Below are 11615 nucleotides of genomic sequence, written 5' to 3' on the forward strand. Positions count from 1 at the left end.
GGAGCACCTCCTTTGAGTGGGGGCGGCCAGGACCACACCCCTGGCTACTGCAGAAGGAAAGAAAGCTCCCGGCGGGCAGGACATGAAGTGCCCGATCAGCCTGCTGGATTTATACAGGGCTCCCTGCCCCCCACCCCCCCGCACCCTTGTAGACCAGAACCCCCAAGGCCTGCCATGAGTAAGGAGGGGTGCAGCCCTCTCACAGGCCTCAGTTCCATAGCAGATCTGGGACTGGAGGGGCTGCCCAGAGCCTGGACAGGTGCCCAGGGGCTCAGCGCTCTGCCAGGGAGGCTCAGGAAAACCTGGGGCAGTGGGGTGGGTGCGGGAAATGTAACAGGGCTGCCCTCTGGGCTGGGTGTACAGGCTCCCGCCCAAGGTGGGTTTGGATTCCCACCTGACCTGTGCTCAGGGCCATCTGGGAGGGAGAGAAACCCGAGCTGCAGGGAGTAGGTGGGCAAACAGGAGCTGGAGTGCCCCCCCCCTAGCCCCCGGGTATCTCCCCGCCCTGCTCCATGTGCTCAGCCGCTGCTGTTCCTGTCCCCCCCTCCCCCTGTTCATCCCTGGAGTCGCCCCTGGCCACCCCAGACTGGGAGCCTCCTCCTGTCTGCTCTGCGGGGGGGGGGGGGGGGGGGGCTGATGGTGCTGCGTGGTGTCCCCAATTCCTACTGAGCTGGGGTGACAGGACAGGGGGAGTCCGTCATTGCTGTTCCTCTCTGGGGCCAGAGCTGCTGGTGGCTGCTTTTGTCTGCACAAGCCTAGCTCAGGCTCCTGCCCCTGAGTGCTCCTACACTCACTCAGACACACACACTGTCACACACTCCTCCTCCTTCACACACCCCAGGGCTCCCTGGATCCAGGTCACTTCCCCACCTGGCCCGTGCAGAGGCTGCTGCTCTCCTGCCCTCCCCTTAAACAGCCCACAGGGAAAGTGACCTGGATGCAGGAAGCCCTGACATGGCTTCTTCCTCCCCCCTCACAGCCCCCTAGGGCTGCGCGGGGCAGCAGAGGGCAGGGGTTGGGGCTCAGGAGGGGGCTGGAGTTGGGATGAGGGGGCACAGTGCAGGGGTTAGGGGCTCAGGAGTGAGCAGGGGTTGGGATGAGGGGGCACAGTGCAGGGGTTAGGGGCTAAGGAGGGAGGTGCAGGGATTAGGGGTGAAGTGGCACAGTGTAGGGATTATGGCACAGGAGGGGGGCAGAGGTTGGGAGCAAAGGGGGTGTAGGGATTAGGGGAGTGGGAGCAGGCAGGGATGAAGGGGGCACAGTGAAGGGGCTGGGGGGAATGGGGAGTGCCACACCCCTAGGGGCCAGGGGCACCAAAATGCAAGTTCTCCCAGAGTGCCATTTTCCCTAAGGCTGGCCCTGGCAACAGTAGCACAGCCTGCCTTGGGCTCTGTGCTCCCTGGCAGGGAGCCCTGACCCGTGGAGCAAGACCTGCCAGCCCACCCCAGCTGCTGGCCTGCCCTCGCCTGGCCTGACTGATAAGGCACTAGAAAGGCCCTGTGCTGACAGTGGGGGCCTATCCCTTGCTGCTCTGCCCTGATAAGGATGGTGTCAGCACAGCCGCCTGCTGCCTTCTCTCTCTCCCCCAGGGACAGGCTGCAGGAGGAAGCAGGAGTTCCAGGCCCTCCCTCCCCCGCCACCTTACACACCAAGCCAAGATCGGTGGGGGCGAGGCAGGGGGCAGATGGCAGCCTTGAAGGGGCTGTTTTTCTCAGACACTCTGGAGTTCTCCGTCCTGACACAGGCTGAGCTGCATGCCGGCGTTATCAGCTGCATGGTTCTGGGCAACACCCTCCAAAATGGGCTGGCAAGATTCTGGGTGGGAGAAACAGCCCAGGAATGCCTGTTAAACACCCACCGGTCGGCCGGCTGGGGCCATGGGCAGCCGCATGGGTAGGGACAGGATCTGTCCCTCATCGGAGCATCATCCAGGGTACGGGCATGGAGCCAGGAATCAGGCAGGGCCTTTCCCTGCTCACTGCTAGAGACAAGCTTCTGAATGGCCCCAGCCCGAACCTATCTCCACGGAAAGCTGTGTGTGACAAAGTGGGACTGTTCTTCATGTGTTCTTTGAAGACTGAGTGGGGAGTATTGACCTGGGAAGGTTGCAGGGGAGTGTGGCTGGGACTGTCTGCGTTGGGGGATGGGAGGCTTTCCTTGAGGGAAGATACCTGAGCAGGGAACATGAGAACCCAGAAAGGAGGTTGGGGCCAGGTGACACCTCTGCCCGGGAAACTGGACAAAGGCTGGGGGAGGAGCCACGGGGAGGCTGAGTAAGTTGGCAGGAGGGAGTTTCAGTTTGTTGCTGGCTGGGAAAATGGAGGGGAGCCTAGATGGGGCTCTGGCCTCCCAACGGGGCTCTGGCCTCACTGCCCCCCCACCTCCAGGAGGGACCTAACTGAGGGGGTCCTGTTGTCTGTGCCTGCAAGACCTTTCTTGGACTGTGTTCCTGTCGTCTAAATAAACCTGCTTTACTGGCTGACTGAGAGTCACGGTGAATCTCAGGAAGCCGGGGGTGCAGGGCCTTGTCTCCCCCACCCTCTGTGACACTCTGCCTTTGGGATTCTTATCGCAGGGCGTGGTCAGTGTAGCGCTGGCAATCAGAAGACTCAGCATGTGACCTCAGGGCAAGTCATGCCCTGGTGCTGTGCCTCAGTTTACCCAGCTGTCCAGTGTGGATAATCCTGACAGCCGCAGGAAGACAGGAGCAGGAGGTGTCGAGGGCAGTTTGCTGATGTTTGAAAAGAACTTTGGGATCCCAACCTGGAGGGGGCTAAAGAGAGTGAAGGATGATTAGTAGCTATTATTAGAGTGTAGGGGAAAGATCTTAGAGTCCTCGGTTCCCTAATGTTGAGCATGAGAAAGAAAAAAAGAAAGAAAACCTAGATGGGGGTGTATGGAGTTAGATTCCCCAACCACCCCCAGTCCTCCCTGCCCTGATCCTGTCGGCCATGCCTAGCCCTGGTACTTGGTTACCATGTGGTCCTAGCCAATGCAGCTGCTGGTTGTTTTAGTTGCCTCAGCTGTTTCCTGCTCCCCCCCCCCACCATCACCCAGAGCACAGAGCTGTCCCAACCCAGCTCCATCCACTGTTTGCCCCCTTCCCACCTCCCCTGCAGCAGCTGGGGGAGGGTTTAACTCAAGCCCTCAGGTCGCTGCTGTGGCCCTAGCATGGGCCAGCCAAGACCCCATATCTCCTACTTGGAAACAGCTGAGCCTTTTAGCTGAAGCTTTTCCAAAATATGCAGCTGGAGGCTGGAACCAGCCCAAACCGGTTCAATTATGGTCAAGTGACAAGCAAGATCTTATCCTAGGACATGCCAGGGAATGCTAACTCCAGGCAGTGCTACCAGTTCTGATGCTCCAGGGGAATGATACTCAGCTCCTTGGTAAAGTGCTCTAGATCTACGGATGAAACGTGCTAGGTAGGAATTCTTATAAGTTCTTATCCCACCCCATCACCATGATATCTGGGCTCCTTGCAGTCATGCATGAAGCACCTATCACGTGTGGGTTGTTCTCTCACAGGGGATAGTGCGTGGGGAGCAGGTGTGTGTGTGTGTTTTGGTAGGGTTGGTTTTAAAGCCCATGCTGCTCTGTGTTGATATCAGAGGAGGCCTGACGCCCAGTCCCGCTGTTGTAACCCCCATGCCCCTCCCTGAGCAGACCCCTGCTGCCTGTGGTCCCTGCTTTGGCAATCCTGTGAAAGCTGCTGCCTCCTGGTGATCCTGTGCCCAGCCTGCAGGGACAGCCCATTTGTATTCAGCCCCTGTGGCACCCATGGTGCTGCCAGCCAGGGCTCTGAATGAGCTTCCGCTGGGATTTCTGGTTCCCGGGTGAAGAGTCCAATGCCCCCCCAACCTGCCCTGGCATGGCTCCCGTGAGTAGTGAAAGCACTGAGCTCCCTTCCCAGGACCAGGCCCTGCGCCCACTGCCCAAGGAGCAGCTTATATAACAGAGCCCACACCAGATGTCAGGGTCCTGCCCATGCTCTGTGCCAGGCCGGGGGGGGGGAGGCTCCCGTGCTCAACTGGGCCCTGCTGGCCCCTACCTTCCAAGCCCTTTACCTTCCATAGCTGGCATTTCTGTGGGAGCAGCAGCCTGGCTTTCCCATAGCATCCCATGGGTTGGGGGCTGCAAGGCTGGGTTGATCTCTGCCATAACCCCATGGTGCCCACAGCTCAGGGCCAACTGGGACCCTGCACTGCTGCCAAGCTCTGGGGGCAAAGTCTTTCAGCAGTGTCAGGCGAGGGCTGCTTCTTCCAGGATTTCATGCTGTGACCAAAAGCTGCCAGCTGCCAGCATGCGAGAATAGGCCACAGGCCCGAGAGCCAGGCCTCCTGTGTTCTGTTCTCATTGTGTGACCTTTCCCCACCCCATGCCTCAGTTTCCCCCATAACACTGGTAAGTACAGTCTGTGGGTTTTGGTTTCCTAGGTTCCTCGCTGATGCTCAGCTCTCGCAGGTACTGCTTTCACCATCTCTGGCTGGCTCGGAGACTGCGTCCCACCTGGCAGGCAATGCCCTGGCAGTGGTGCTACCGGCCAGCATCTCCTCCCACCTGGGCTCCGGCACTGCCATAGATCTGGGCATGAAGCCCTTGGAGAGCTCCAGGGGGTTCCGAACACTGCACCACAGGCTTCCGTGAGCAGGTCCCGCTGTTGCCAACCTCAAGAGAGCAAAAAACATGAGTCAGACCCCAAAACATCAGCAGATTGGCTCAAAAAACATGGAATATTTTTGTTTTTAAAGCGCATCTTGTGTTTTTCTTCTGTCTTCAACTGTTGCTCTCGCCTGGCCCATCCCTGATGTGTGTGGAAGGGCAACTGATGCTGTCCATTCTCCCAAATGGTGTATCCTCAGGGGCCTGTGAGACAATAGGAACATCTGCATTCAGCTTGCCCAAGGCCAGCGGGGTCTAGTGGTGTGGAGAGGGCTGCACAGGAGGCAGGAGAGCTCAGTTCTCTCCCCAGATCTGCTGCTAGGCTGATGTGTGAGCTTCAGTAAGTCACTTCCTCTCTACCTTTGTTTCCCCTCCCACCCTTCGACTGTCATGTCTTTTTTGAGCTCTTTGGAACAGGAATTGTCTGTGCAGCACCTGGCACAACGGGGCCCCAATTTCAGTTGGGGTCTGGGCAGCACCCGGCACAACCACCAATTGCCTCCATTCCATTCGGCCCTCTGTTCCAGTGTGGATAATGACACCACTTGCTAATTAAATCACACGTATGAGGTGTCGCTCTTTATTAGCAGTTCATATTTATTAGCCATTTGAATCCCACAAGACCTTGAGCCATTTCATATTGCAGCATGAACCTTTCAAGTCTCGCTGAAATGCAGCCATCTCTGGGGTGGAGCATTGCCGTTGTCTACCAGCGTGTAGCAATGCCAGACCACAGCTTCTGGCAAGGGCTAGGACAGGAAGTGCAGACAAATCCTCTCTCCCGCTGATATCGAAAGGCAAACGTGCAGGCCAGAGAGCCCCTGTGTGTGGCCAGCATCCGTTAAATCATGGAAGCATCTGGGAAATTCTCCCAACCCGTGCGCTGGCTTCAGAAATAATTTTTGGCCTTCCCAGCACCGAAGTTCCATTTGACCTCACCCAAAGCCAATGTCAATAGATTTTGGCCCCAAAAACTGTTGACCTCAATGGTGCCAACTGATTAGCAGAACCCATGATGCTGCCCAGTTCTGCCAGCTGGATCCTGGGGAGGGGTTACGCAGTAGTAGTGCAGTGTTGCTTGCACCCACGAGGATTGTGGATGGGAATGTTGCCAGCACTGGGCAGGGTTTTCCCATCCCTGCAGCCAACCGCAGAGCTCAGGGCAACAGGGCAGGGCAGCCTAATTTTGGAGCCTAATCTCAGGCTGCTCCACGTGCCCATTTGGGATGGGGGCAGGGAATGGGGTGCTCTGGGGAATGCTCTGAGCTCAGGCAGGGGTGTTGTATATACACATCCTGCGTGTGTGAATGCATACATGTGTACACGTGTGTATCCCATCAGTGTGCGTGTGCATATTCCATGTGCGTGTCTGGTGTGTGTTCTGTGTGCCTATCTCGTGTGCACACACATATCCCATCTGTGTGTGTGTATCCTCTGCATACACATGGGTTACCCATCTCTGTATGTCCTGTGTGCGTGCAAACATGTATCCCATCTGTGTGCATCCCGTGTGAATCCTATGTGAGACTGTATCCTCCCTGTGTCTCAGATAGCCGACGGGTGTGATCAGGGGGTGACACTAATCCGTTCTCTTTGTGGGGGCTGCTCCCACTCAGCGGGGGGCCCTAGGCCCTTCCATGCATCCAAAGGGAACACCCAGTGAGTCATGGCCCCTGGCAGTGCAGCCTGGGGACCTCCTGTCCCCATGGGAAACAAGCACATGAGAACTCAGCGGGCCGGGCCAGGCCAGGGTGTGGCTGTGCCTGCTAGGCCCACGCAGCCCTCTCCCAGTCCCCTCACATGCATGGGAACCCCTCCCGCAGCATGCTCCCTGCTGTGGTCTCACAGCCCCTCTCTTCCCCCGACAGGTTCACTCCCAGGGGAAGGGCTCAGACCCAGTGACTGGTCCCCTGGACTCTCCCACCTGGCTGCAGGCTCTCACCCTGGGGATGATTCACAGGGCAGAAGATGGGGCTTTAGCTCCAGGGCCAGACACAGCCGATCCCACAAGGGCTCCATCCTCCTCCAACCACCGTGCAGACACCCGGGATCTAGCCTGCAGCTGAGCCAGAGGGATCCGAGCTGCCCTCTGAAAACCGGGGTGGGGATGGAGGGCACGTCTGCCGTGTGGGGGGCTCAGAGAATCCCCCCCCCCCCGCTGGAAATAAATACCACTCCTGTTGCATAGATGGGGAAACCAAATCACAGATTAACACATCATGCAGTGAACCAGTGGCACAGTTCGGAGTGGAACCCCAGGAGCTAAATCTCTGGGACACCCTTCACGGGTGCAGGGCTGCCTCTTGCACAGCAGGGATGAGGTACTGCACGGCTCTGCTTGAGAAGCAGCATCCCCACATGGCCCCCGAGTCCAGTGAGCTCCCAGGGGACTGTCAGCCATCCCCAGCCTGCAGTACCCAGTCTCTTGCCTTTCACATAAATCTCTGGAGGCCGCTGTCTCCTAGCACCGCTGGGGCATGGCAGATGCTGTGGGTAAATCAGTCTGGGGGCCCAGCGCCTCCGCGCACATGCATCTGGCGCACTGGGGATTGCAGTGCTGTAGTCTGGCAGAGCAGCGCCGGGAGCAGGCGAGAGGCGAGTTGATCTAAATGAGTCGGTGACAGCTGCCAGTGACCTTGCACTGACATTGGGCTGGAGCTTGGTGGGAGGTGCCCATAGCCAAGCAGCAGGTGGAGGGGCCAGGGGTTCCTTCCTAGAGCCAGCACAAATCAGGGCTGCTACCTGCCCCCAGTTCTAGGCTGGATCCAGTGTTTCACCTCTGCACAGCAACATGCTAGATCCCAGCAGCCAGTGTGTGGGAAAGCCCAGAGCTGCTGCAGGCTGAGGAATCACCCACCTCTCCCCATTCCGTCCCTGCTACCAGCCCTGGGGTAGCAGATCAAACCACCCCCCTGTGACAGAGAGCATGCTATCAGATCCCCCGAGATTGGAGCAGCAGAGTCTATTGGTTAAAGCACAAGACTAGCAACCACCACTGCTGGATTCTAGCCCTGACTTTTCTATTTCCTCAGTTTCCCCATCTGTAATCCAGAAAGAAGTCTCATGCCTCTTTGCAAAGCCAGATGAGTGATGGCAGACAGGCACTGGGGTCAAGGTGGCACCAACCCGCCTCCTGAGGGGGCTGACCTTGGATGGGAGGCACCAGCATTTCCACCTATCATTCCTCCTATTCTACAGAACTCATCACAACCCAGAGCAGGAACCAACTCCTTCCCCCACCTCCAGCATAGCTTTTCAGGCTATATCCAAGCACGGGCTGGGACATCTCTGTACGGGAATCCCTCCTGCCAAAGGGCCTGCCCACAGCAGCAGGATCCGGCCCAGGAGAGGTCCCCACGCAGCCCTCTGCTACTGGCTGCCAGGGTTTGCTATACAGCAACGTCTAGGCCCCTGGCTGTGGTCTGCACGTCTGCTGGAGGGGAAGGTGTTCCTTGGATTGTGCCTTTTAGTTTCCACACAGCAGTCTGGGGTGCCTGAAAATACTACACTAGACCATGGGGGATGTCACCCAATTCACTGAGGATGAGGTACAAGGGTCGGAGATCCACCAGGCTGTGGCCCCAGCCGGCCCTGCTGGGGCAGCTGGAGAGCTTCTCAGCAGCAGGAGTCAGAAAGGTGTCCTGCTGCAGGGAATTCGGCCTGCTTGGTGGATGGGATCCATAGGACGAGTCTGGAACTACTCCTGCAGCGCAGCGACCTGGAGGGACACGGAAGCGACAGACTGGGTTTCTGTGGGGATGCCACATCCATGGCAGGACAGCACAGAGCACCCTCTGCAGGTGGCATCTGTGAACAAGGGAATAGCTTCTGTGATGGAGGCACATACCTTCCTCCTCACCCATTGCAGCCAGGAGAGCCACATCTGCAGGATTTATTCAGACACATTATTAACCCTAGAACTGCTCAACAGAACAGAGGGAGCACGTGCCCCTCAGCCCACTGATACAGGCCTGGGAAAGCACCCAGGGGCTCACTCAGAGTCACTGCCTCCGTTATCTTCCACACTTACGTTTCCTGCTAATTTATGCTGCCCCCCATGACATGGGGTGTATATCAATTAACGTAATGCTCTAATTACAGACTGCAGCCTGCAAAGCAGGAGACACTGGGGATCAGGACGAACACGAGGGCTGTGTGTGCCAGGCCAGCCCCAGCCAGGCAATTAAAGGGCTAAGCAGCACAGGTGGGTCTTAAACTGCACAGGGACAGGCATGCGGGTGAGCACTATTGCTCATGCGCCAAGGAAGAGGTAAAGCCCTGGATCACCTCATGCTAACGTGAGGCTGGTCTGGCCAGAGCTGCCCCCCAGAACAGAGGTGGCATGTGCACCCTTTCCCCCACTCCTATTCTACTGGACCCAGCACATACCCAAGCCATGCAGCAGGCTCCCAGCATGACCTGTTGTGGTTACCTGTGACCCCTAAAGTGGTTGGGGGCCCACTATGGGAAGAACACCCCTCCCCCCCATGGAACTGCAGCTCAGAGGTCCTTGTGCCAACAGGCTCCTACCCTGGTCTAAACGTGGGGGGTCAGGGTGGAGAGAAGCATGGCCTTGTAACTTCTTTCCTTTGGGTTGTCCACCCCCACCCTTCCTGGGGAGGGATGGCTGGGCCAGTGAAGAAGCTGGGATGCCAAGTCCAGCATGTGCCCTAGAGTGGGGATGGTTTAGGGAGGTCAGCTGGCTGGCTGGGTGGGTGCAGTGGGTTTGCTAGGTCACAGCACCAGGAGGGCCAGTGTTCCCAGAGCAACCGTGTAACATGGGTGCCCATCATGCTGGATTCAGAGAAGTTCCAGGCAGCAACAGCACTAGAAGGGATTAGGCACTCACTCAGGCCCTACGCAGCTCCACTTGGGCACCCACACTGCAGAGGCCCATCCTAGGGGCCACTGTGCTATTCTGGAACTGGTTCAGTCAGTTTCCACCCTAGCCCCAGGCAGAGGAGTTCAGAGGAAGCATCAAGGACCCCACCCTCTTGTACAAAGCCCTCCAGCAGCTTCCTCTTCCCACCCTAGTTCCCTCTGCCCCTGCACCAAGCTGTTCTGCTTCTCACCTCTTCCTCTGGTGCTATCCCAGCACCTGCCCCAAGGGCAAAGCTCATCTTTATGCCCTCTCTCTTTTCTAGGAGTAGCAGGTTGGGCCAGAGCACAGCATAGGATTCTGCAACCTCAGGCAAACCACTCCCACTTTCTGCACCTTCATTTCACTCCCTGTGAAACAGGCCAGGACAAGCCTTGACCAAGTGCTTGGAGATCTACTGCTAAGAGCAGCAGAGAGGAAAGAGGGTTTGCAGCAGTCTTTAACACAAGCACAGGCAGGTTGCTGGAGGATACTTTACATTAGGAGATCCCCAAGACTGCAAGCAGCAAATGGAGTACTAGAAGCCACTTCCTTAACCCCTCCCCCCTACTACCTCCTGAACCCAACCACTTGAGGAGCCATTCTGTGTCAGTGCCAGCTGTGTCACTGCACCATCACCCCTGCCTGGTAAGAGCACTGCTGTAAACAGGGGTCAGCTGTCTGGGAGTGCATAGGGGAAACCAACCCTCAACCCCACCATGACATGCTGAGAAAGTTGCCACTGTGCCTGCCCTGCCCCCATCTATGTTTTCATATCCAGTGAAGCAGGAGGGAGAATTGAGAACAGAAGGCCCATGCCCATCTCTATACTGAGAGCAAGAGCACTGTCTCCTGTGGGGGGGCCCCTTCAAATTACTCCTCCATTCCTTGTGCTAGGCTGGACCATTGGGATGGAGGGCTTGTTCCACAGCAACAGGCTGAGACTGTGGCACCTAGTGGCTAGGGCTGCTGAGTGGGACTAGCTCACTCCAGCTCTGATGTGGATATGTTTCTCAACCTGTAAAATGGAGACAACAATAATCTCATTTGGGAGGTACTGAGGGAAAGTGCCAGGTATTAACTCCTTCCTTCCAAACCCCTTCTCAGTCTACCATGGCAGCTCCTTTATGCTTTAAGACAGGAAGCTGCAGCACAAGGGGCCCCACTATTTGAATGCTATGCTGCCTTCTGCCACTATGGCAGTAGCAAAATGGGACTGTTCAAACAGTATAGTTCAGCCTGGCTCCAAAGCAGGTCTGTACCTATACTTCCTGCTGGAGGGAGGAATGTTCCCACTCTAGCCTACAGATACTCCCTGAGTTAGGTAAAGCCAACATATACACATCCAAGCTTATGGAAAAAGTTCTGTGAGCTAGAAATAGGAGGGGTGAGGGTTTCCATGTAACGGTTGGAGATAAATTTTGCATAAGTCAGGAGTGAGAGTTACAAGATGTTCCAGAACAGAACGCTTGCATAAGCTGGGGAACATCAGTATTTGATATGGGCCTAGCTGTTACAGTGACAGCACCAGCTAGGATTGCCCTAACCTAAGTACACTGCACCAATATGAGCATTCAGGCTAGGTTTTTAATCCTCAATTGACAAACCAGACTGAGCACTGGATTAGAGGGTGTGCCAAAATCAGGGGTTGATTTAAACCAAGCATGTGTGCCTTGAGAAGCCTCTTTTAACAGTACATCAGCTAAGAAAATGAGAGGCTGGATATAGCAATGCAGCTGTTCTAGCAGTAGCCAAGGGCAGCTTCTAATGACTCTGCAGTTAGGCACCTACTGCTTTCCTCAGGCAAACAATAGAGTTTAGACCACAGAAGATCCTCCCCTGATCTCAACCTTAGTTCACCTTTCCTGCTGCTTGTAGTTTCTTTGTACATGCTCTTCCAGCACACTCAAATCCTGCCAGCTGCTGTAGCTTTGGAAGGGGGTCATGTTCCTCCAGCTGTAGCTAGTCATGCTAAGATCATGGGATGGAGCACACTGCTTGTGGAATCAATGTTAACACTTCACTGGATGGAAAATCCCAAAGAAGATTTTTGTTTTAAAAATTAAGCTTTTATTTAGTTAGAGGTAGCAATGGG

General features: G+C 56.4%; 1 long non-coding RNA gene across 1 annotated transcript; it reads left to right on the forward strand.

The window, feature by feature from the left end:
* Positions 1-2360: 2360 nt before the first annotated feature.
* LOC127043631 (uncharacterized) lies at positions 2361-4750 on the forward strand. Its single transcript, XR_007772282.1, has 2 exons — positions 2361-3425; positions 4437-4750. It is a non-coding gene; the product is annotated as an uncharacterized LOC127043631 (long non-coding RNA).
* Positions 4751-11615: the final 6865 nt, after the last annotated feature.

The sequence above is a fragment of the Gopherus flavomarginatus genome, chromosome 2 (assembly GCF_025201925.1).
Source record: "Gopherus flavomarginatus isolate rGopFla2 chromosome 2, rGopFla2.mat.asm, whole genome shotgun sequence".
NCBI classification, from domain to species: Eukaryota; Metazoa; Chordata; order Testudines; family Testudinidae; genus Gopherus; species Gopherus flavomarginatus.